Raw genomic sequence first — 27834 nt, 5'->3', positions numbered from 1 at the left:
TCATTTTAAGCTCTCCCCTTTCTCCATTCCAAAGAGAATTGCTGAATGCTGCAAGATTTACCAACTGGATCATATTCCCCTTTCTTCTCATGCCATTTACTGCTTTAAGACTTTGATGATTCTCCAAGGCCTAACGATAAGTCCAGACATATTAACTCATCATTCAGTCAGACCCCAGTTTCTTTTTTCAGAATCATTTCCTCCCATGTTCTCACCACCTCCCAGGCACAGAAAGCTCTAGGCACAACGGACTGTTCCACATTTCTCAATAAGGTCATGCCATTTGATGCTTCTGTACCTATGTTTACAATATTCTCAGTGCTTAATATAACAGTCTGAATTTTTCCCCTTGGGAAAATTATATTAGTCCCTCTAAATTAGCAGTTTTCCAGTGATTCATTGACTTGTCTATCAGATAGATTTTATTCATCCCACAAATGTTTTATTAGTTGCCAAATATCTCTTGGACATTAAAAGTTGGAGACACAACAGTCAAAAGAACACATTCTCTGACATCAACAAGATTATGACCTTTTGTTACACAGGCAATTTGATCAAAATATTAAGTGCTACGATAGGGATAAATCCTTGGTGCTGTGTTAGGGATAAGTCCTTGTTATACGTACCCCAACTCAGGTGACTCAATAAAAGCTTCCTGGATGGTGTGATATCCAAGCAGAGACCTGAAGGGTGAGCAGGAACTAACTGGATAAAGAGGAGAGGACCTCATTTTCATTAAAAGTTCTACCTTTTCTCAAACTACAATACAATACTTTGAAATTTATAAAGCTTTTATATACATAATCTCCTTTAATCCTTACAGCTCTGAATTAGTTGTTATTATTCCCATCTTGCAGATGAGAAAAAGAAGGCTTGCTCTTAGAGAGTAAGTTTCAGATAGGTTTACAATCCCATTTTGCCCAAATGGTGATATTTGATCATGTTACCTGGTGAATTAATCAGGGTTCAATTAGAAGAAAGAAATCACACAGTAACTTGAACAGGAAAAGTTTAAAGAATTAGCAACTATAATAGGAGAGAAACTGTAAAAATGTAAGGAGAACTCTTAAGAATACCCTATGGCTGAGGGAGAATACCCCCCCCCCAAAAAAAAAAGGACAGTTTGGAAGGGGGCCCTCCACCCCAAAGCAGAGAGCAGGCTTTGTTGGGGAAGATGTGGTTGCAGTCATTAGATGGTAGAGGAGTTCACGGGGTTGCCCAAGCCAGACCTTGTCCATAGTCCCTAGACAAGCATGAAACACCCCCTCCAAGGTTCAGGTAGACTAAGGCTGTCAGGCAGACAAGCAGAGGAGGTCAGGGTATCCAGAGCCTTCTCACTGACAAGGAAAAATGTGGCCTGGGGTGTGTAGTGCCCTCATCAGGAAGACCACAGAAAATAAACCTCCAAGAGTCAGATGGGAATCAGGGGTAACCAGAGAGAACCAGGGAATCAGGAGCCTACTTGAGGGCAAGGCAGCCCACATCCTGGAGCATGTGTTGGAGTAACTATGTCTTGGAGAAGTCCATGGTCATAGAAAGAAGAAAAAATGTATTTCTTGGTTCCCTCCCACTGTCTGTTTTCCTTTGATCATAGTTCTCCCTACAAGAATTAACTTTCCTATAGTACTGGGTTATATCGTCCAGCCACTTCAAAAGCCATTCAGGATGCCAGATCCCACACCCTGCATGAGTGTTTCATTAAAAAGTGGAAGTAGCAGGAGAGTAAAAAACCCTGAGCTGAAGCTGGTGGCACAACTGTGCAACAGGGGCAGAGGGAAGGCCTGGTACTTCCCAGTCAAGTGATTGGTCTTAGATTCAGATAGGTTTACAATCCCATTTTGCCCAAATGGTGATATTTGATCATGTTACCTGGTGAATTAATCAGGGTTCAATTAGAAGATTCAATCGTACCGCTGGGTGCGAGGCAAAGCACTGCAAAGGAGGGTCAAAACAATTAAAGGCCATTTTCAAGCTCCTTGAACATTTTCAAGCTCCTTGGTTCAGGAGGTTTTCAGATCTGAAGAAACCTAAGTAGACACATACAATTTGTGTCTAAAACATCTTCCTTGAATCTCCTTTTTTCAACATTCCATAACTGAATAATCCCCAATAAACAAAGGGTACTACCAAACCTCAATTGTGAGAGCCATTTTGTATCTTTAAGTTAAGTTTATATATTTCTGTTTGTTTCACAGTTGAACTTTCAGTACCATCATATTTTCCTTATTTTATATGTACTGGGGAAACACTTACTCTGTGTGGCCCACAAAAACTGGCAACAATAACAAAGCCAGAATTTGAACTCATATTCTCTGACTACATCGTCTTTGGTAATAAATATGTATAATTTTCTTGAAGGCAGATGGGTTCCTTACTGGCTCCCTGTCAAGCAGTTTTCAAATCTGCTTGACTTAGCTCCTTATTCCCATTAGACTTAGCTCCATCTCCATGACCATACTAGGATTTATAAGGAGTCCATGAAAGAGGTTAACTGCTGACTTCCAAAGATATCATTATCAGAGCAGAGAGCAAAATAGAGACTGACAAACCTGTTTTGAGTTTTAAGGATGCAGATGGGTGGGAACTTAAGGCTCTGGAAACAGATGGGTGCTGTATTCAAGGTAATAGGAACCAAATCAGAGGACAAGAGTTCAGATATCAGCTATTCTACGTGTTAGCTGTGACCTTGGCCAAATCATTTTTCACCAAACCTTTGTCCTCTTATCTGGAAATGCAGAATGTCCCGGCCCGCGGGACAATCAACGGAGGCTCCAAATCCTGTGAGGGAGGAATGGTATGGGACAAGAGACGCGAAGAACGACAGCAAGACAGGTTTCTGATCAAGCTGCAAAACTTTATTGAAGAGGCAGAGCATATATACTCTAGGAGAAGGGGAAGTGGCTAGCAAGGGCTCGTGGCGGTCTAGGATTGGTGGCTGCTGTTGCTAGGGCGGATGGCAGATGTAGGGTTAGCATTTTTGGCACGAACTAGCACTTTTGGCGCGAACTACTTCCGTAAAGAAGGCTGAGGGTAACTTAAGCTATTGTTGTATCAGCCCTGGCGGCCATGTTGCACATCTCCGGCATAGCTGAAGGTGGACTTCATGCATGCTACCTTAATCGCCCTCTACATCTCCTCCCTTTGTTTTTCAAAAGGATGGAGGAAGAATGCTGATCGAGCATTCTTTTGGCATTAACCTGCTGGGGGAAGTAGAGGCCTCATTCCCCAAGTTGTTTGTGGCTTCTGTTTTTCTGGGGAGGGGAATTTGTGCAGAGCGAACCCCTATGCAAATGAGGCATACTTCTCAAGGAGCTTGAAAATGGCCTTTAATTGTTTTGACCCTCCTTTGCAGTGCTTTGCCTCGCACCCAGCGGTACCAATCATAGCATAAGCTAGAAGCATACTTTCGAGTTATATGCTGCTCCCGTAGGAGGGGGCTTTCTTACCCGAAAGGGTGGGTAGCAGGCAGATTTTCTGGATCCACACCTTGGTCAGCGAGGTGAAGCCAGTGATAATGCACTTGAATAGACTTGCCTAGGGCAGAATCAACTTGGTCCTTAACTAGCTGTATTGTTCTTTTTATGGCCCAAGGTGCAAAAGATATTACAAGGAGTATGGTTATCAAGGGGTCTAATATAGGGAGGAGGTAAGGGAGGACTCCATTGAATCCCCAGGAGGGGCCTCCTTGGGCTTCCTGCTCACGCTTGCGGTTTGCAATTCCTTCTCTAAGCTTGGTCATGGAATCTTTAACTATTCCAGAATAATCAGTGTAAAAGCAACATTCCTCACCTAATACTGCACAAAGCCCTCCTTGCTTAAGGAGAAGTAGATCTAAGCCTCTCCTGTTTTGGAGAACAACTTCTGATAGAGATGTAAGGGATTTTTCAAGATGGGTGATAGAGGTTTCAATACGGGCTAAGTCTTCATCTATTGCAGCTCTCAGGCTGGAGAAGCCTTGGTTGTGGAGGATAATAGAGGCGGTTCCGGTGCCTAGGCCAGCAATACCTAAAAGAGAGGCAATAGTGACAGCCGTGATAATTTCTCTTTTGTTTCTTAGCATGGTTGGAGATTGCTCGTTCCAGTGTTGATAAAGGTCCTCTTCTTTATGAAAGAGGACATGTGGTAATACAGTTACTAAGATGCACATTTCACCTGTTTCAGTGAGGGCTTTTGCTGATACGCAAGGAGTAAGCCCCGTGGAAGAGCACAGCCATCTTGCCCCTATTGGGGGAATATAGAATTTACCTTGCGATGGAAAGGACGACTGTGCACAGACCTTTTTTAAGGAGGGGGAAACGTTACCAATACAATGCCCAGAGTGAATAACGGATTGCATGGTGAGGCCGATTTTTGTTGTATTCCAAGGACATTGGGGAGGATTGTCCTCGTCAGAAATATTAAATGAGATATTAAGGGCTACAGCATCATAAAAAGGGGGGTTTACAGAGAAACATAGCCAGCAACTACGAGTAAGGTTAGGCTGGGAGGAGTTTAGGGAGAGAAAGGTGGCTTGGAGTATTGACCAAAGTGAGTTATAGATTGGCTCTATGAAAGAGCTTGAGGGTGACAATGTTGGGTTGGTAGTGGAGGAATAACTGGCAGTTTTGCGAGGAGGAGATGTTGGGGATGGGGGAGCTAGCACTATATTTGGCCCTATAGCAGATGGTTTTTGCTGTACTGCTTCTTTTTTTATTAGAATAAGAGATCCCGGGTCAGATCCTGCTAAATAGATTCAGAAGCCCCAAGTTCGACCTATGAGCCAAGAGGTATCAGTAGGGTCTAGTACGGTGAGCATAAGTTTTTTTGGACAGAGGTACCTATCGTACCAGCGGTTGCCTGGGTTCTGGCAAGTATATGGGACCTCTGTAAGATTTAGAAATTTGTCAGGGGCATAGGGTTTCCAGCTAGTGGCCAGTGTTTCACACCCCCAGTATGCACAGTAGTACTCATAGGGGGAATTGCAGTACGGTTTTCCAGGATTTGAGGATGGGAACATGTAATAATTCTTTATATTAAGGCTGTCAGGATAACCAACAGGTTTTGGATTAGGAGGGGGAAACAGATCAGTGGCATTAAAAACAAAAGAGGGGCGTCCTGCAGTGGTATTGAAAAGAATTATTTTGGAATCTTCCCATCGCGCAAGGGTCCATTTCCAAGGCTGATGGGGGTTGAAATTGTGATTAGGATTGCCATGCAATATACGAGGTAGGAGAAGGCATAAAGTGGCAATTTTGAGTGGTAGTAGGCTTAACAAGGCCATACTAATAGGGGTTATAGGTTTTTTGTTCTGTTAAGGAAAGCAAGCTAGCAGAGTGATACACCCTACAACGCACAAGTACGTTGTAGCAAGCAGGATTTTCTCTAACGGGTTCCAATGTTCTGGGGCAACGGCTGCCAATCCGGCCACAAACAGTAAGGCCAGAGAGCCAATTAGTAAGAGCCAATAGTTCATGTGGTCTCAGTGATGGGGCAAACCTATAAGTTGGGCTTCTCTTAGTTGCCGGCTGCACGTAGGCTGGGCGTGTTCTGGGCAGGCTACAGCAAAGTTGGTGACGTGCTGGAAGAGAAAAAAGGAGAGAAATTTTTTCTCAGGGAGGGGTTTGTTCCCTGGAAAGGTTATTGTTAAAGGGAAGGGGGGATTTTGGGGCTTGTTTTGACAATGGAGGATTAACATGTCTAATTAGTTTTTCTGGAAGCCAGCGAGGACCCTCTTTTTCTTAGTCGTATATGCAAGCAGAACCTCGTCCCCAGATGGTAACGGGGTCAGGTCCATTCCATTTTGACGTTAAGGGGTCACGCCACATAACAGTGGCTTGTTGCATCTGTGTTTTGGGATGCCAATGTCTGTCGGCTGCAGATTGCCCTTTATCATCCAGAGTTAGGAAGTTAAGAACAAAAAGAGCATGATGTAAAAGGTCTCGGGGACGTTGTTTTGTGAGGTTGAGAGTGCTTTCGGCTAGGCGACACAAAGCATTTTTTAGGGTGCAATGTGTTCGTTCTACTATTCCCTGGCCCTGGGGGTTATATGGTATTCCCGTAATATGCTTAATTTGTAATTGCTGACAAAAGGTTTGAAAATTTTTGCCAGTATATCCAGGCCCATTGTCTGTTTTAATGAGTTTAGGCTGGCCTAAAATGGGTGAAACAATGCAGCAAGTGAGAAATAACATGTTTTGAAGCTTCTCCTGTTTGCAAACTAGCTTGAATAAATCCACTATATGTGTCAACGCAAACATGAATATATTTGAGTTGCCCAAAGCTGGCAAAGTGGGTGACATCCATTTGCCAGATTTCATTTGGGATAAGCCCTTTTGGGTTAACTCCCAAATGAGGGACTGGCAGTTGGGTTACACAGTTTTTGCACGCTTTAACAATTTCCCTTGCTTGTTCCCTTGTAATATTGAATTTTAGGCGGAGGGTGTTTGCATTTAGGTGGTGTTGGGCATGGGCTTGGGAAGCTAAGGTTAGAGAATTAGAAAGATTGGGACATATTAATTGGGTGGCAGCATCTGCTAGCGCATTGCCTTCCGCTAGAGGGTCTGGCAGGTTCTGATGGGCACGGAGGTGTCCTATGAAGAAAGGGAGCTGTAGTTTGAGAATTAATTTTTGTAGCTTTGAGAATAAGGGGACTGCATTGGTGGACGGTTTGATAAATGGAGTTGTTTCTAATAGCGGTATGGACTGAGCTATATATGCACTATCTGTGTATAAATTAAAAGGTTGGTTTTGAAGGTGGGAAAAAAACCTGTAAGACTGCATAGAGCTCGACAAGTTGAGCTGAAGTATAGGGAGAGCGCACGGAAAATGCTTGACCCTGGATGACGCATGCTGCGGTCCCATTTGCTGAACCATCAGTAAAGACTAAGGTAGCAGAGTCTATGGGTTTTGCTTTAGTGACCTTTGGGAAAGTGAATTGATGGATTTTAGCGAACTGGATTAATGGGTCGTTTGGGTAATGATTATCAATATCGCCTAGGAATGAAGAGCATGCGATAGCCCATTCATCGTTGGTTTGGAAAAGCCAATGGATTTCATCTTGGTGTATGGGACAATAAGGGAATCGGGATCTTTTCCAAACAGTTGGCGGCTAGTTTGCCGGCCTTTAATTATGAGGGCAGCTATAAGAGCAATATATGGTGAGAGCACCTTTGTTGCAGTAGCTGGAAGGTGAACCCAGAGTAGTGGGTGGCCTTGCCCGTTTGGTTGTTTTAAATTGGATTGCCAGAATACACCTGTAGGTGTGTGGGTTGTAGCAAGAATTATAAAAATTAAGGGTTGGTGGTAATTTATTTGATAGCAAATTTGATTTTGGATAGCTTGGTTTACGATGGTAAGTGCCTGCATTGCCTCTGGAGTTACGCTTCGGGGAGAGGAGGGGTTTGCGTCTCCTTTTAAGATATTATTGAGTGGCAGAAGAGCTTCAGTGGGTAGCTTTAGGTAGGGGCGAAGCCATTGAATGTCCCCTAAAAGTTTTTGGAAGTCATTTAACGTTAGTAGATGGGAGGTTCGCAGTTGAATGCGGGGTGTTAAAACTTGCTGGTGCCAAAGCTCGAACCCTAGATAAGAAAAGGGGTCTGAAGTTTGTACTTTGTTAGGGGCTATTTGAAGACCTTTTGCTGTTAAATTTTTAAGACGGTCTTGAAAACAAGAATGTAGGTTGGACATGTCCTGACTCGCTACCAGGATATCATCCATGTAATGGAGAATGTAGATCTGTGGCCATAGTTGTCTGACAGGGTTAACGGCGTCAGCAACAAATTTTTGGCATAAAGTCGGACTATTGGCCATGCCCTGTGGCAAGACTTTCCATTGAAATCGGGGCATAGGGCCTTGAAAATTGATTTGAGGAACACTAAAGGCAAAATGTTGCCTGTCTTCCAGGTGAAGAGGTATGGAGAAAAAACAATCTTTTAAATCTATGACTATTTTATGAAAATTAATAGGGATAGCAACTGGTGAAGGGAGGCCAGGTTGCAGTGCTCCCATGGGCAACACTGCTTTGTTTACAGCTCGTAAATCTTGCAAAAGTCTCCATTTGCCTGATTTCTTTTTTATAACAAAAATAGGAGTGTTCCAAGGGTACTGAGTAGGTGCAATATGTCCGGCATTCAGTTGTTCATGTACTAACTCTATAGCCGCTAAGGTTTTTTCCTGAGTTAGGGGCCATTGATCAACCCATACTGGTTCTATGGATTTCCAAGAGATTTTTTCAGCATGGGGTACAGGGATGTCAATGGCCGTCAGGCTAAATTTTGGGAGAGCCCGAGTCCTGTTCTAGCTATATTAGGTGTTATAGAGAGGGACTGTCTTATTCCTTGATTAGCTTTGCCTAGGCCTTTGCCAGGGAGAAAATTCATTTTTAGCATTTGAGCAGAAACTGTATCACTAGGGCTGCACATAAAAACTTTCATTTGAGTTAAGATATCTCTGCCCCATAGATTGACGGGGAGATGGGGGATAACATATGGTATAACTGTACCAGTGTTTCCTTCCTCATCCTCCCATTTAAGGGTTTGTGAACTCTGTAGGGGATTTGTGGTTTCGCCTATTCCTTGTAAGTGGGTGGCAGCGGCCGTGAGAGGCCAGGATTTAGGCCAGTGATTTGAGGATATAATTGTGGCGTCAGCCCCTGTGTCTAAAATTCCTTCAAACGGTTTACCATTTAGCTTTAATCATAAGATGGGCCGATTATGGGATATTGGTTGTGCCCAAAAAATATCGGAGGATCCAGGGGCCTCTGTAGGGCGCTGGAGTTTTTTGAAGTTTGAGTTGATATGCTGAATGGGGAGTATTATAAGTTGGGCTATTCAAGAGCCAGAAGGAATAGGGATAATATTGTTTGAGGTGGCTGCAATTATTTGTATTTCACCTTTAAAGTCATTATCTAGCACCCCTGGGGTGATTTGAATCCCATGAAGGGTGGTACTGGCTCTTCCTAAGATGAGCCAAAGGTATTTGGGGGCAGTGGTCCATAAACTCCCGCTGGTATGAGGAGAGGACTGTTTTCTGGGGTTAATATTGATTTGGAGGTGGTACAGAGGTCCATCCCTGTGCTTCCTGCTGTTGCTCTCCATAAGTCTGTGACACGGCAGCATGGTTTATGGTGGGGAGAGCTGGTATTGTGACTGAGGATGGTCGAACGACCCATACTGCCCCTGGGTTCATTCTGGTTGGGGCCTGGGGCCGGCCCCATTGGAAGTTTCCCTGGGGCTTAGGCTTAAGGGGTTGGCCATTTATGTCTGCTCGAGAATGGCATTCAGACGCCCAATGGAACCCCTTTTTACAGCGGGGACAAATAGAGGGCGGCAATGGGGGTTTATTAGTAATGGGTAAAGAGGAACTGGTTTGTGGCACGGGGCAATTTTTTGAAAAATGGCCAGGTTGTTTACAGTTATAGCACGTTGGAGGCTTTGCTTGTGCCGTAAAATTTTTATGCTGCGTTGCAAAATTTTGAAGGGCAGCACCAATGGCTATTCCAAGAGTTTGAGTGGGCCCAATGCCAGAACAGAGCTTTATGTAATTATTAAGATTGGTATTACGAAAGAGGCGGATTGCTGCTTGGCAGGCAGCGTTAGCAATTTCATAGGCCAGGTGTTAAATAAAATCACTTTCGTTTTTGCTGGCCCCAAATAGGCGCTCAGCCATGTTTTGCAGGCGGCTAAGGAATTCGCTATACAGTTCATCGGGCCCGTCTTAATTTAGCAAGAGAGGCAGTGGCGGCACCCTTTTGCGGAAGTTTTTTCCATGCTCTGAGCGCGGCCGTTTGTATTTGCGCTAGGAGACCTGGGGGGAATTGAGCCTGCTTATTATTCTGATGGTAGGGGCTTTGACCTAAAAATTTGTTTAATGTCCAGGTTTTAGAGGTGGCTTTACGGGCATTATGGGTGGCATACTTTTTACAATGCTCTTCATAATCGGATTTCCACAACAGGAAATCACCGCCGGACAGGGCAGCTCTGGCTAATTGGAACCAATCGTTAGGAGTGAGTTCTTTTTCACTGAGACTCTCTAATAGGGTGAGCGTGAAGGGGGTGGTAGCGCCATAATTACTCACTGCCTTTTTTAATTTTTCTAAATATTTTAAACTGAGTTTTTTATATTTAACTGTTGAGATAGTGCTAGCTTCTTCCTGCTCTTCTTTGTTAGAACTAGGGGGATTTGATTGTTCATTTTCCTCGCTTTCGCTACTAGAATCGCCATTTTGGGAGCTGGCGGTGCCATTTTGGGTTTGACTACGTGTAACTGGAAAGGCGTAGGTGTGGTGAGCGCAATGGGGACGTGAAGAGGGGGCGTTTTCTGGAAGCACAAGGGCTGCAACGCTTTGAGTTGCCGACTGGAGGTCGGCGAGCAAATTGGTGGCTCGCAGCCGCTCTTGATTAAGTTTCTCTAAAGTTATCGGCATGTAGCCGGAGGTTTTCTGTGGCCTCTTCCAAAGCGCGAAACTGAGGTAAGGACGTGACTGGATAAAAATGAGAATACGATTTGGGAAAATTGGGTGCGTAAGGGGGTGGCCGAAACGGAGGAAGGGAGTTGTTCTCCAAAGAGGGAGAGATTTTAGCCTCCGGTGCCTCCAAAGAGGGAGAAATTTCAGCCTCTGGTTCGATTTTGTGCTGATCGGGCAATAGACTAGCTTGACTGGTTGGGGTATTTGGCCTATCCCTGTTGGGGTTTTTGTTTAGGGGGTTTTCAGGTATGTTAATAATTACTGAGCTGCATGCTGAAGCGGGACGAGAGTGCTCTCTTAAAGCTTCCTCTCCTTTTTTGCAGAGGTTTTGAATGTCTGGAGCTAAAGAATGGACTCTTAGGATTTCATTAATTAGATTCCAATAAGAAAAGGCAGTAACCGGGACCTTTTCAGGACCAAAGGTCCGGGAATAATCTTTTAAACAGTCGCCAAATCTTAGCCAGCATTGGTGGTCTATAGTACCTTCTTGAGGGAACCAAGGGCAGGTTTTTAACAAAAAATCAAAAAAGCGCGTGAGATCTTTTTTCTTAACTCTAGTTCCTCGTGCCTTGAGCGATTGTTTGACCTGACTAATATATAATTCATGTTGGGAGATTGCTTGTCCCATGTTAGGGATGGGGGCTTACCTTTTGTTGCTTTCTTTTCTTCTTTCCGTTTCTTCCTTTCGCCGGCACTGATCGACTGGTGAACGGATCTGTCTCGCGAGCACGCTTCCTCGTGGCGATCCCGGGTGCGGTGAGTGTGAGAGGCCTCTCTCCTTGAGTGCGGCGTTCCGTCTCTCACAGAATTCCGAGCCCCACGTTGGGCACCAGTTTGTCCCGGCCCATGGGACGATCAACGGAGGCTCCAAATCCTGTGAGGGAGGAATGGTATGGGACAAGAGACGCGAAGAACGACAGCAAGACAGGTTTCTGATCAAGCTGCAAAACTTTATTGAAGAGGCAGAGCATATATACTCTAGGAGAAGGGGAAGTGGCTAGCAAGGGCTCGTGGCGGTCTAGGATTGGTGGCTGCTGTTGCTAGGGCGGATGGCAGATGTAGGGTTAGCATTTTTGGCGCGAACTAGCACTTTTGGCGCGAACTACTTCCGTAAAGAAGGCTGAGGGTAACTTAAGCTATTGTTGTATCAGCCCTGGCGGCCATGTTGCACATCTCCGGCATAGCTGAAGGTGGACTTCATGCATGCTACCTTAATCGCCCTCTATAGCAGAAAATAACTCTTATTGTCCATCATTATCAGAAGTATTAAATCATACACATTTGAAACTATCTGGCACATAACAGAAGCAAAATAGTTTTACAACTGGTCAGTGCTATGTGGCTTGAAGTCTTCTTTGTCTTTCCCTCCTTTGGCCCAGGTCTTACTCAGTATAAATGAAATGATGTCTCAGACACCAAAATCTACTATTACAGTTTCCATCTAGCCTTTATTTGATTGCATTTGTATGCACATGAATGTATGTGTATGAATTGGTCTGTGTCTGTGTCTTTGTCTATGTTTTATTAACCAAAGCATCATCTTTCATTATCTGAAGAAGCATGAATATCATCTGACTGATGTACTGGAAAGATATAAAGTTAAAACTGTAACTAGAATTTAACTTCATATGGTGCCAAGGCATCATGACAAGTTTTGGTGAAAGAATGTTTTGTTTGCCATTGGCTCCAGATATGGTAAATTATATCCTATTACCTTTTTTCTAGAGAGAAGCTGATTAGATCCTCCTGTCATTAAAACATGGAATAACCTATTAAAGCTCAAATAGTAGGCATTTATTAAACCACGAAATAAAAGTTAACTCAACCTGAAATGTTCGTGTGACACCCCATGTCTGGAAGATGGTGAACGAATGAATCATGTATACATTTTAGGTGCTCATATAGTTTTTCAGTTCATAAGACTCCTTTCTTAGGAGATTATTGGCTTCAGAAAAAAATATTTCTTGGTAGTGGTAGCATTAGACCTGGGAGAGGAGAAGAAGGGAAAGAACATTTGTGAAGCACTTTAGTGGGGAGCCCAGGCTATGCAGCCCTAAGATGCCAGCCTCTAACTCACAGAAAGGGCAGGGAAGGGTAGAAAATGGATATTAGGGCAAAGGGAGAATAACCAGCAGAGATTTTATACATCAGCTGTGGCACATTCCATCTACAATCTCTTTCAATTCCATGCACCCTCCGTCATCCCAGTCACCATAACATTCCACGGATGATGAGGATCAACTAGAATGTTCAACAGCTAGAACCTTGACTGGTATGGTTTTATCTTTTATTTCTCTATTTTTGACTTTCCATCCCATGGTTGGAAACAATTTCAGCTAAGTGATAATCTCAGGCTATTCCAGCTCCCTTGCTCCTCACAACCATAATATTTTAAGTCCTTGAGTTCCTGTATCATCTACAACATATATATCTCTAAAAAAAAAAAAAAAAAAAAAGGTGAACTTCAAAGTTTTGATTTACTTTACAATGGATTAATTTTGTTTATTCTGGAATTCAGCAGGTATCAATACAAATACCATATTTTGGTTAATTGATTAATAAATTCTAGTTCTACAAATGTTTGGATAGTGAAGTAAAATTCAAATGTTTCAAAGCTAGCATATGTAGCACTTCAGAACGTCTAGGCTTTAAATAAAATCAACTGATCTTTGACAAAAGTTGAAAGAGCAAGGTAACATGAATGCTGTGGGCCAATATTTTGGTTCTCCTCCTTCTGGATACATAGTGATATTGTACTTGTCTCTCACTTTTAAGTTAGATGTGGTCATGTGACTTGCTATGACCAATAACAGGTGAACAGAATTGACATGGGTCATGTCTGGGCAGAAGTTTTTAAAGTTTCATTTTGTCTGCTATGTTACCCAGTAACACTCCAAATAGTGGTGCTCCCTTCCCTTTGTTTTTGAGTGAGGACAGTGTAGAATATAATCCCTGTAACTAAAGTCCATATAATGTGAGTAGTAAATAAATCTCTCTGGTTCTAAACCACTAAAATTTTGAGTGTTTCTTATCATAGCATAATCTAGCACATCTTGATTGATATAGAAATTTGGAAAAGAAGGGGAGCAGCTATAGCAAATTAGAAAAAACCACTAAAAATACGCAGCACTGACTTAGCAATCAGGCAGTGGGTAGTGAAGAAACTGTTAACAGTTAAGCAGTGGAGAAACATCTGGTCAAGTTGTCACCTGTAGCAACTTGGTAGGCAGACTGTGGACTCAATGAACTCCAAACTCTAGGAAAAGAGTTTGGAGAACAATATTTGTGGCATGTATAGGTAGCTAATGGCTGCATTTGGCAAGGCATTAAAACAATGTGAAGCCACTCAGATTTTATCTTCTTTTATCACCCTTCTGTTATCTATCAGAGTAAGAAGCTCCAAGTCAAGGAAGGGAAGCTTTCAGACCCTCTCTTTAAGATAAAGGAAAACGTAGAATAAGAAGGAAGTCATTCTGCACCATAAAGGAGTTTAAATAGACAGCAGAAGGGGATGGTAGCTGTTAAGAGTTAAGTAAAATTAAGATTTTATGTATTTCATGTTTAGGATTTAAGGATAGAGATTTAAGAATCAGCTGCCCTTTTCTGCAGTTCTATCACATCCTGTCTGGCTCTTAGGCCTCTTTTGAATTACAGCTAGCCATCAATACTATTAATATCCATGCTTTAATTGACCCATACAACATCTGAGGTAGATAATATCATACTTATTTTGCACACCAAAAACTGAGTCCTAAGGAGATCATAGCCAGAAAGCAAGTAGCAGAATGAAGGTTCGGTTGCTGGTCCGCCTTTCTCCAAATTCCAGGCTCTTTCCACATCCCACAGCACTAGGCCAACAGATGCAGACCTACCTGGCAAAAATTATTTTCTTCATTTTTCACTTCATGTATTTATTAAATACAAATGATACATAAACATCTTTTGAACCAGTTTCAGGAGTAATTATTACTGTGCTCCTCAAAAATTGAAGGAATAGGGCACAGAACCAGAGCCATGGAACCTGATGGTCTAAACCTTGAGATGCTTGTTAAGATGAGATAGTTGATTATCTGACATTTTATAGGATCCAGGAAAAGTTGCCAGTGGCAGTACACTGTGGAATAAAAGAGGGGAATTCTCAAGAGAAATATAATTTTCCTGTCAACACTGAGAGAGAGATTCAATGAAACAGCTCTGAGAACTCACCGTGGCAGATAATTATCCCCGAGTAGAGACATCACCTTAAGAGAGATGGAATAAAATGATCAAGGTCAGTGTGATACAAGAAAATAATTAAAGGTTTTGACCAATAGGCCATGGTATCTCTTGGTGATTGTAACTCACATCAGATTTGTAATATCTTGACAGCAAGTACAAAATCAAATGGTTCCTTAACCTTTAGCTGTCCATCTTTACTCAGATGGCTTGAACTAGTTAAGAGGTTTAATACTTGCCAAGAAAGAGCATTTCCTAGAGGCTCTTATTCTTATTCAAAAATAAAATTGGGACATCCAGTCAATAAATATTTTCCACATGGCCTTATATAAGACGTGAAGCTAACAAAGTCCATCCTGAGAAACCATTGGCCAATCTCTTCTTTGCACACATTTTATCTTCTTAGACAGCTATGCTCTCACTCTTAGACATCTAGTGAATCCATTTCTCTCTTTCTCCTCTCCTTTTACATATGTAAGTCTAATTATCAGGTGATATGAAATGCATTCACACTAATTTATGCCTGATTGCTTGCATTCATTTTCTGTTGTTGTGTAACAAATTACTACAAGCTCAGTGGCTTAAAACAACACATGTTTATCATCTCACAGTTTCTTGTGTATGAGGACTCTGGGCGTGGCTTCGCTGGGTCCACTGTTTAGGGTCTCTGTATTAGTCTGGATTCTCTGGGGTTGGGGTGGTATTTATTTTAAGGAATTGGCTCCCATGATTGTGGGGCTGGCAAGTTAAAAATTTATAGGGCAGAAGTGCAGGCTGAAAACTCAAGCAAGATTTGCTGTTACAGTCTTGAGTAGGGCAGGCCAGCATCAACAAGAGCTAAAGCTTTAGTCCTGAGGCACAGTCTGTTTTCTGAGAAATTTCAGTTTTTCCTTTGAAGGTCCTCAACTGATTAGATGAACTCACGGTATCTAAGGTAATGTCTTTAAAGTCAACTGATTGCAGATGTTAATCACATCTACAAAATACCTTCACAGCAGCATCTAGACTAGTGTTTGACCAAACTACTGGGCACCACAGCCTAGCCAAGTTGGCACATAAAGTTAACCATCACAGTCTTACAAAGCTGCAGTGTGTTAGCCAGGCTACATTCTTGTCTAGGGAACGATCTGCTTCCAAGTTCACTCAGGTTATTGAAAGAATCCATTTCCTTGTAGCCATAGGATTAAGGGCTTCAGGTTTTGGCTGGCTGTTGACCAGAGGCTTCCCTGAGCTCCTAGAGGCTGTACACTATTTCTTGTCATGCAGACTTCTCCAATGTGGCCACAGACTTCATCAAGACAGAAAGGAGAGGAGTCTCTAGAGTGAGTTGCTAAGAAGATGGAGTCTTATTTAAGGTAATGTCATCAGAGTAACCTTCCATCATGCTTGCCATGTTCTGTTGGTCAGAAGCAAGACACAGGTCCTACTAGCATTCAGGGAAAGGGGACCACACAAAGGCATGAACACTTGGAGGCTGGGAACATGGGCAGCCCCTAGAGTCTATCTGACACCCTTTTCCATGCAAAGGTGTTTTTAAACATGAATTGAAGGATTAAAGTTATAAACAATCTTTCCAAATAGTCAACTATAGTGATGGACAATGAACAGGAGAAGCATTTGAGCAAGAGAAGCTAGGAACATATCTGCCTGATCCAGATGTCCTGATCTGGAGCTTTCTGCTGACAGCATATATCTATACAACGTACTAGCAGCTCTATTCCACCCTCATATTATACTGTATTCACACTAACAAGCAATAACAAGTGGTGGGATCTTGGGCAAATTATATAACTTTTTCAATCCTAAGTTTAATTATCTATAAAATTAGTAATAATTGTACCTTACTGGCAGGTTATCTATACAAATTAAATGACTTTAAAGATTAAAAAGACATGGTATACAGAGTTGTTCCTTGCTCTTTGTACTTTGCCACTTCCTCCAGCAAATAAAATGTAATTGTACAATGAATTTACCCTGAAGATCCCAAGCAGCCAAGTCAAGTATGTATCCACAAGGGTTTTCAAAAATGATAAACTGTCTTTCTTTTATGATTCTTCCATAATTCAGTGAGAGCAAATTTCACAAAAAAAAACTCCTGTTTTAAAATTTGAAATTCATTACTATATTATTTTTGTAAAAATTCAAACATCACAGATAAAAAATTCCCCTCTGACTACCACCCTCACTTCTGAGTGGTAACAGCTTCTATTGATTTCATGTATATTATTCTGTATATTCTGTAATAATATTCTGTTTATTATTACAGAACTTTTACTATGCAGTTTTAATCAATTTTATAGATAATCTTATATTTTTCTTTTCTAATATATAAATGTTATTATACTGTCCTTAATGCTTCCTACCTCTCTTTTTCAGTTAGTGTATTTCCTGGAGTTATATCCATGTTAGTACATATAGAGTAATATTATTCTTTTTAACTATTCCGTGATATTTCTATGCCCACAATTTCCCTACTGGTGGACATTTAGATTCTTTTTATTTTTAGCTATTGTAAAAAATGCTTGAATGAAATTCCTTTAACATGTCTCAATGTGCAGTTGTAAAACTGCATTTCTGGAGTAAGAAACAAAGAAGAAAAAAAGGAAAAAGGTTGATGCACCATAAGCTACAGACATTTTTATTATTAATATATTCTGCCAAAATGACCATTCCAATTTATACTCCACTCAGCACTGAAATATTTGCTTTAGTTAAGTATGGTATTGTGGGTAAAGTTCCTACTGCAGACCTTGGCATATATTAAAGTGCTCAGTAAATGATAGATATTGTTATTACAGGGCACTAAAAATCAGCTATTTTCTGGTAGTTTGACGTGATGGAAGGATAGAGTCTGGAAGAATAGCTAGGGCAGCTGGATAAGTTTCGATAAGCATAAAACATGATGGGGGTGTGGGTAAGCATGTGAAATTCAAATGAGAAACATCATGAAGACAAACTCCATACTTCACATTTTTGCCTAAGGCTAATTCAGGTATGCTTAGAACACATATATATTGAAATTATTGACATATCTGGCACAGGAATATAACTACCACTTACACTCAAATTGGTGAAGTTAAGTATTCAAGCCCAAAATATCCCACATTAGAAACTTTCATACGAACTAAAATATTTTCATTATTTTTACACGTTGGATTTTAAGAGACCTAACATTTAATTTGAATGAATAAATGTGACCACATACCTTGAACCTGATTTAAAAAAATATAATGACATACTAACTCTAACTTATTGCCAATTATAATGTATTACTAAGGTAAGAAAAATCCTAAATGATAAAATTAAGTGACAAATGACAGAATTTCTTTTAAAACATTCAAGGTATTTGACTCCCTGAGTACTTTAAGATGAATTAAATTGGGTTTCTATTGAATAGAGCTGTTATAAACAGGAATAGGAGCTGAAAAACGAGCTCTTAACTAATGTTTTTAGGAAATACGGTATTGATAGCACAGGACTTTGCTATAAAAATATGCTTCTTGTAAATTATATGGTTTTATTCCCTTTGGTTTTGTTTTATTAATCAGTTTTTACTTAAAAACAATATATGTAAATAGAGAAAATTCAAATAAGCAAAGGAGGTTATAGTGACGATCAAATCTTGTTCCCATCACCAAAGCCCCCACCTCCGACTCTTTCTGTAGAAGTAATTTATGTTGCCAGTTTCTTCTGTATTCTTCCAGAAATATTCTGTTTATACAAGCATGTATGATTTTGTTTACATATTTTCCCCAGTAATGGAAGAATTACACAAATACTAATTTGCATTTTTCATTCAGTAGTGCATCTTAAATGTGGTTCCATATCAATACATGCATCTGCCTATATTAATCAGTCTATAGTGTTCCATTCTGCAAAAATACCATTTTTCTTTTATCAGTCCCACTATGATAGATATTTAAACTGCTTCCTTTCTTCTGTTATCATGCTGCAGTGAACTCCTTTGAAAATGTACTCATGCTCAAATGTGCAAACATCACTGAAGATTATTTACATCATTAGAAATAATTGCTTGGGTCAAAAGATATGTGTCTTTTCAATTTTGATAAATATTGCTAAATTACAATGAACTTTGGGTATTTATAGTCCCAAACATATTTCATAAAATTTCTGTTTTTCAAATCTTTTCCAAATTGTGATTTGTTAAGTGGTTTTTATTATTTGTCAATCTGATAGAAGGTAGATGGCTTTTATTTAATTCATAGTGAGATTGATTTTTATTTTAATAGCCATTTATTTTTTGCATACTTCCAGTTTGTAATCTTGGTCCATGTTTCTAATGGGTTGATGTTGTTTTTTTCATTGATTACATATATTATTCCTATTTTTTGTGATTGGTTGCAAGTATTTTCCCCCAGTTGGTCATTAGTCTTTTGAGTTTCTTTATGCTATTTTTCTGCTGTTAAAAAAACCTTAATTATAAGTTTTTTATTAGACAAGTATATTAACATTTTTCTTTTTGACTTTTGAGAATTAATTCTTGCTAAGAAAGACTTTCCCCACTCCAAAAGTATAAAATAATATATATTTTTCTAGGAAATCATCCATTTCATACAAATTTTCAATTTATTTACTCAACAAAACAGCATCTTGTAATCTATGGTTATATTCTAATCCCTATTTCTTATTTTGTGTTTCTGTGCTCCCTACCTCCCTGCTTTTTGATTAAATAATTGATCAATTTTCAATTCTATTTTTTCCCAAAAGAACTAACTCATGAGCTTATTTATTAATTGCTTTTCCTTTTTTTTTCCTCTTTTCTTTCTCACTATTCAACTTTTATCTCCACTTGCCGCTATCTCTTTGGGTATTTTTGGTTTTTCTATTTCTGACTGATTTCTCTATTTTACAACTTTAAATTATTGTTACTTTCTACTCTTTCTTTAGGTTTCTTTTGTTGTATTTTTTCCCCGGTGAATTCCTAAATAAATGCTTAAGTCTTTTACTTTCTAAATAATAGTTAGTTTGGGGTTTGTTTGGTTTTTTGGTTTTGTTTTTTTGTTTGTTTGTTTTTTTTTTTTGTATTTTCAGGTACTTATTCCTTCACCATTTATTTTAAGATATAACAGAAACAAGTTGATTTCTAAATACATGTAATGTATATAATATATATATATATATATTTAAGTTTACAAAGTAATTTCACATATTTTTTATTGTGGAATATAACATATATACATAGAAGTGATAACTTTCCAAGTGCAATTTAACAAGTAGTTAGGTAGCAAATTTCAAAGAATGTTATGGGTTACAATTCCACCATTTGTTATTTCCTTATTGTTAAAAATAACATATATGCAAAAAAAGGTGATACCTTTCAAAGTACAATAGCACAAATAGTTATATAGGAAATTTCCAAAAATATTCTGAGTTACAGTACCATAGTTTCAGTTATTTCCTTATTGTGAAATATAACATATATACAAAAAGTGATAACCTTCAAATTACAATTTAACAAGTAGCTATAGAGCAAATTTCAAAGGATGCTCTGGGTTATAGTTCCACCATTTCAGTCCTTTCCTTCTAGCTATTCTAAAACCCTAGCAACTAAGTAAAAGAAAATTATATAGAGATTCAGTATTTGTAATCCTTTGTTAGATTCCATCTTGTCTGTTGCTAATCCTTCCTCTAGTTTAATCCCTTTCCCAATCTTCAGAGATGCCTAGGCAGTGATGACCCTAACTTGCTCATGTTGAAAAGGGGTGTCAACCTTATGGGAAAAATGGACATAACTGGTTGATGTTCTTGAAGAGGCTATTGCCTCTGGATTTGGGGACTTACCTGGCATAGGAGCTCTCTGCAGGATTTAAGTTTCTGAAGAATAGAGTTAGTGAGTGAAACTCTAATAAGAGTCTCAGATAGGGATCCAGGTATTCTTTAGGGTTTGGGGGACTACTGTTGTGGTCATTTGGCTCATCTAGCTGAAGCTTGCACAGGAGTGACCTCCTGAACAGCCTCTCAACTCTTATTTGAAATTTTTTAGCCACTGAAATAGTATTTTGTTGCCTTTCTTTCCCCCTTTTTGGTCAAAAAGGCATTCTCAACCCCTCGATGCCAGGGTCAGGCTCATTCCCAGAATCTGTATCCCATATCGCTAGGGAGACTCATTCACCTGGAGATTGCTGTCCCACCTTGGGGGGAGAGTGATGAATTTATTTGCAGAGTTAGGCTTAGAAAGAGAAAGTCCACATTTGAGCAACAAAAGAGGTTCTCTGGATTTGACTCCTAGGCACAATTATAGGTGGGCTTAGCCTTCCCTGTACAACCATAAGTTTCACTAGAGCAAGCCTCAAGATTGAGGGCTTGACTTTAAAAATAGGGGGTTCCTAAGTTTGCATAGCATATGTTCTCTCTACATTTTAAGCTTTAACTCCCTATTCCCTACCCCCACTCCATCCCCTAGTAACTTATGTTCTAGATTCTATGAGTTTGTTTTTCTAATTAATTCATATAAATGAGATCATGCAATAATTGTCCTTTTCTATATGGCTTATTTCACTCAATGTGATGTCTGAGATTCATCCATGTTGACACATGTTCATAAATTCATTCCTTTATAGGGTTGAAAAATATTCCACTGTATGTATATACCACATTTTTCTTCCATGCATCAAATGATGGACACTTAGGATGCTTCTATCTTTTGGCAATTGTGAATAATGCTGCTATGAACATTAGAGTACGAACATCTGTTTGAGTCCTGGATTCTTTTGGGTATATACCTAGAAGTGGGATTGCTGGGTAATATGGTCAGTCTATACCTAACTCCCTGAGGAACTACCAAACTGTCTTCCACAGAGGCTGCACCATTTTACATTCCCAACAACAATGAATGAATTTTCCTATTTCTCCACATCTTCTCCAACATTTGTAATTTTCCATTTTTTAAATAGTAGACATTCTAGAGGGTGTGGAATGTTATCTCATTGTAGTTTTGATTTGCATTTCCCTAATGGTTAATGATGTTGAGCATCTTTTCATGTCACTTTTGTCCATTTGCATATCTTATTTGGAGAATGTCTATTCAGTTCTTTTGCTCATTTTAAAATTGAGTTGTTTGTCTTTTTTGTTATTGAGTTAAAGGATTTCTTTATACAGTCTGGATTTCAAACCCTTATCAGATATGTGGTTTCCAAATATATTCTCCCATTTTGTGGGTTGTGGCTTTACTTTCATGATAAAGTCCTTTGATGCCCACAAGTTTTTAATTTTTACAAGGTCCCATTTATTTATTTTTTCTTTCATTGCTTGAGTTTTAGATGTGAAGTCTAAGAAAATATTGCCTAACATAAGGTCTTGAAGATGCTTCCCTACATTTTCTTCTAGGACTTTTATAGTTCTGGCCCTATATTTAGGTCTTTGATCCATCTTGAGTTGATTTTTTTTGCTAATGGAGAGTCTGTTTTCCCAGCACCATTTGTTGAAGAAACTATTCTTTCCCAATTGAGTACCCCCCACAAACACTTGTTGAAAATCAGTTGGCCATAAATATGAGGGTTTATTCTGAACTCTAAATCTATTCCATTGGTCTGTATGTCTGTCCTTGTGCCAGTACCATGCTGTTTTTATTAACGTGGCTTTGTAATACGTCTTAAGATCAGTAAGTGTGAGTCCTCCAATTCTATTCTTTTGTCAGATGACCCATACCCTTCCATATAAATTTGATGATTGACTTTTCCATTTCTGTAAAAAAGTTTGTTGGAATTTTGACTGGGATTGCATTGAATCTGAAAATCACTTGAGGTAGAACTGACCTCTTAACAATATTTAGCCTTCCAATCCATGAACACAAAACGTCCTTCCATTTATTTAGGTCTTCTTTGATTTCTTTTGGCAATGTTTTGTAGTTTTTGTACACAAGTCCCTTACTTCCTTGGTTAGATTTGTTCCTAGATATTTGATTCTTTTTGTTGCTGTTGTAAATTGAAATTTTTTCTTGATTTCATCTTCCAGTTGTTTGTTATTACTGTATAGAAACACTACTAATTTTGGGCTATTGATCTTGTACCTCACCACCTTGCTGAATTCATTTATTAACTCTAGGAGCTTTGTTATGGATTTTTCATGATTTTCTATACATAGGATCATGTCGTCTACAAATTGGGAAAGTTTTACTTCTTCCTTTCCAATTTGAATGCCTTTTATTTATTTTTCTTTTCTAATTCCTTTAGATAAAACTTCCAGTACAATGTTAGATGGTGACAGTGGTCATCCTTGTCTTGTTCTTGATATTAGAGGGAAAGCTTTCAGTCTTTCGCCATTAAGTAGGATGTTCGCTGTATATATTTTTCATATATGCCCTTTATCATGTTGAGGAAGTTTCCTTCTATTTCTAGTTTTCTAAGTGATTTTATCAAGATGGGGTGCTTGGTTTTGTCAAATACCTTTTCTTTGTCATTTGAGATGATCATGTTTCTTTTTTAACTTCATTCAGTTTATATGCTATATTACATTAATTGATTTTCTTATGTTGAACCACCCATACATACCAGGGATAAACCCACTTGACCATGGTGTATACTTCTTTTTTTTCTAGTGAATCATTTTGATTTATTTAGAAAATCAAAATATAATTTCAACTGTTTCCAATTGTATATATTGGAATACATAGAGGCCAAGGATACCTGAAGTATGGTGACAATGAGCCTGAGTGTGTCCGATTCTTCATTCACCAATTTCCAGTCTCCATAAGGCACATCCAATGAAGAAGTCTGTTTTATTAGGTCTGTGCAATATTTTCACACTAGGGGGAAATAAAACTCACTGTATAAGCACTGCTAAAAGTATCTCAGTAATGTCCTTACCTATGAAATATAGGTCACTCTAAGAAATAGGAAAAAAAATAACTGTAACTTCTAGTAATAGTTACAATGTTTGCAGAATTGCTGAAATTGTTTAACCAGATCAGTTTGAGGAAGCTTATCTTTCAGTTTTATATTTTATTTAGCTATTTAAACCCATATACTAATACATAAATGTTTATCTCAAATGTCTCTTGCTTCCATTTGTGATTATTATTGTTTGTGATTATTCTGTTTGATTTCTAAGGAAATCTAAGCACTTGAAGCAAATCAAATTCCAAATATTCCCTAGTATTCAAAAATGCAATTAAGGAGAATTCTTTTTAGTTAAGACCTGGGCTATGCTGCCAGTAGAGTAAGCAGACAGTGTAAACTGACACCAGAACAGGATAAGTAAACCTGGATAAAAGGGATGGAATAATAAGTCTCAAAATACTATACAAATATAATTAAATTATTTAAATCCCCTTTTTCATTTTTTTTTGTCATCTTTGGTGTACACTCTTTTTTTTATATTTTTTATTGTGAAATATAACATATAGGTGTATAATTCTTTTAATGTGCTTTTGGATTTGGTTTACTAGTAAATTGCTGAGGATTTTTTATTTATACAGTATTCATAAGAGATATTAGTCCATAATTTTCTTTCCTTTCGGTATCTTTATCTAGATTTCATATGAGGGTGATATTGGCCTTGGAGAATAAATTAGGGAGTGTTCCCTCCACTTCAATTTTTTAGAAAAGTTTGAGCGGGAATGGTGTTAATTCTTCCTGGAATGTTTGGTAAAACTTTGTGAAGCCATCTGGTCCTGTGCTTTCCTTTGTTGGAAGGTTTTTGAGTACTGATTCAATTTCTTTACTACTTATTGTTTGCTGAGATCTCCTATTTCTTGAGTCAGTTTAGTAGTTTGCGTGTTTCTAGAAATTTGTCCATTTCATATAGGTTATCTAATTTATTGGTGTACAGTTGTTCATAGTATCTTCATATAGTACTTCTCATTTCAGTAGGGTAGTAATGTCCCCCTTTTTATTTCTGATTTTAGTCATTTGTGTTCTCCTTTTTTTTTCTTCATTCTAGCTAAGGTTTTGTCAATTTTATTGCTCTTTTCAAAGAACCAACTTTGGTTTTGTTGATTTTATTACTTTTTATAGTCTGTTTCATTTATCTCCACTATAATCTTTGTTATTGCCTTCCTTCTACCTTCTTTGGGTTTAGATTGCTCCTCTTTTTTCTAGTTTTTCCAGTTTTGAGGTTAGTTTTTCTGATATGAATTCTTTCTTCTTTTTTAACGTAAGCATTTAGAGCTGTAACTTTCCCTCTCGGCACTGCCTTTACTGTATCCCATAAGTTTTGGTATGCTGTATTTTCACTTTCATTTGCTTTGAGATATTTCCTAATTTCACTTGTGATTTCTTCTTCAGCTCATTGGTTGTTCAAGAATACATTGTTTAAATTCCACATATTTGTCAATTTTCCATTTCTCCCTCTGTTATTGACTTCTAGCTTCATTCCATTGTAGTCAGAAGAGATACATTGGATGATTTCAATATTTTTGAATTTATTGAGACTGCTTTGTGATCTAATATATGGTCTATCCTGTAGAACGATCCACGTGCACTTGAGGAAAATGTGCATTCCGTATTGTTGGGTGAAGGGTTCTATGTATGTCTGTTAGGTCTAGTGGTTTAGAGTATCATTCAAGTCTTGTATTTCCTTACTGATTTCTTGTCTAGATGTTCCATCCATTATTGAAAGTAGTGTATTAAAGTCTCCTACTATTAATGTAGAGCTGTGCTGTATCCTAAACATTTTATTTGCATTACCATTATGGTAGTGAATTACATACTGTAACAAAGAGTTTTTCTTAATCTTAATTTGTGTTCCTTTAAGTGTGAGCTCATCTGTAAGTACAATCTTTTGAAACTGTTTTATCAGTTAAAGTGTGGGCTCTTTTGTAAATAGGATCTTCTGAAATCTAATTTAGGTATGGCAAAACTGAATGAGGATAGGCCTTAATCTGTATGGGTGGAAGACTTACTAAGAGAAAAAATTCAGACACAGCCAGAGGAATGAGAAGCTGGAAGTCAGTGGGAACCAGAAGAGCGGACACAAGGATGGAGAGATTGCTATATGATAAGAGGCAGATATGCAAGTAGGGAACCCCAAGGATTTCAGCAAGCCAGCTCCAGAACACTACAGGCTTTGGGAGAGAGCAAGATCTGGCTTATGCCTTGATTGTGGACTTCCAGCCTCCAAAACCATGAGACAATAATGTTAAACCAACCCATTGTGTGCTATTTTTCATAACAGTCTGGCAAACTAAGACAACCAAATGTAATCCTAAAATCAATCTTATAAGGTAGGGATCATGATAAATTCACTCAGACAACAAAGATTTCCAAGATCTATTGAATTCAAATGGCAAGTTGCAGAACAGCATGTATAATATACCATTTACGTCAATCCATGTACACACACACATACATACACACCCCACCTAACATAAAACTCTGTAGAAAATGAACTAGAGGGATACATATCAAGCTTAGCTCTTAGGAGGGGACTAGAATTGGTAATAGTGCTCAAGGGGAAATTTAATTTCATTTGTATTTTTAATATTTTATAATCAGAATATTTATATTTACTTGTAAAATTGAAATAAGTAAAAATTTGAAAAACTCAATTATACTAATAGCACTTTGTGTATTGTATTAGATATTCTAAAAAATTATTTTTTAAAAATGCATAGAATTCATTCTCTGAATTGGTCCTCCTTCCTTAGGTCAAGTTCCCCAAATTATCATACCTGATTTAATTTTTTTTTCCTCTTTAATTTTTATTGGGATTGTTCAGATACCATACAATTATCCAAAGATCCAAAGTGTACAATCAGTTGCCCCTGGTACCCTCATACAGCCGTGCATCCATCACCACACTTAATTTTTGTTCTATTTTTAGAAACTTTTCATTACTCCAGACAAGAAATAAAGTGAAAGATGAAAAAAAGAAAAAAAAGAAAAGAAAAGGAAACTTGAATCCCTCCATATCCCTAACCAATGCCCCTCAGTTGTTGACTCGTAGTGTTGGTATAGTACATTTGTTACTGTTTATGAAAGAACATTGAAATACTACTAAATGTAGTATACAGTTTGCAATAGGTATATATTTTTTCCCTATATGACCCTCTATTATTAGCTTCTAATTGTATTGCCATACATTTATTCTGGTTCATGGAAGAGATTTCTAGTATTTGTACAGTTGATCATGGACATTGCCCACCATAGGATTCAGTTTTATACATTCCCATCTTCTGACCTCCAACTTTCCTTCTGGTGATGTATATGACTCTGAGCTTCCCCTTTCCACCTCATTCACACACCACTCAGCACTGTTAGTTATTCTCACACCTTGCTACCAACACCTCTGTTCATTTCCAAACATTTAAGTTCATCCTGGTTGAACATTCTGCTCATACTAAGCAAACAATCCCCATTCTTAAGTCTCATCCTATATCTTGGTACCTTATATTTCATGTCTATGAGTTTACATATTATAATTAGTTCCAATCAGTGAGACCCTGCAATATTTGTCCTTATGTGTCTGGCTTATTTCATTCAGTATATTGCCCTCGAGGTTTTGTCATCAACCCATTTTTTTTTTTTTAAGATGGTTTTGTTCACACACCATACATCCCATCCTAAGTAAACAATCAATGGTTCTCTGTATGGTCACATATTTATGTGTTCACCACCTTCACCACTATCTATATAAAGGGCATCTATATTTCTTCCACAAGGCAGGAGGGAGAGTCAAAGAAGGTAGAGAGGTAAAAGAAAGAGGAAAAAAAAATGACAGCTAGGAAGCAGCAAAAGGAAAAATAACCTTAAATCAAAGTAGAGTAAAGAGTCAGACAACACCACCAATGTCAAGTGTCTAACATGCCTCTCCTATCCCCCCATCTTATCTGCATTTACATTGGTATATCGCCTTTGTTACATTAAAAGAAGCATAATACAATGATTCTGTTAGTTACAGTCTCTAGTTTACGTTGATTGCATCCCTCCCCCAATGTCTCCCCATTTTTAACACCTTGCAACATTGACATTTGTTTGTTCTCTCTCGTAAAAGAACATATTTGTACGTTTTTTCACAATTGTTGAACACTCTTAATTTCATCAAGTTACTCAGTCCCATTCTTTATCTTTTCTCCTTTCTTCTGGTGTCTCACATGCTCCCAACCTTCCTCTCTCAATCACATTCATAGTTATCTTTGTTCAGTGTACTTACATTGCTGTGCTACCATCTCCCAAATCTGTGTTCCAAACCACGCACTCCTGTCTTCTCCTATCACT

This window comes from Choloepus didactylus, chromosome 18, assembly GCF_015220235.1.
Source record: "Choloepus didactylus isolate mChoDid1 chromosome 18, mChoDid1.pri, whole genome shotgun sequence".
NCBI lineage: Eukaryota > Metazoa > Chordata > Mammalia > Pilosa > Megalonychidae > Choloepus > Choloepus didactylus.
This window is presented reverse-complemented; position numbering follows the sequence as displayed.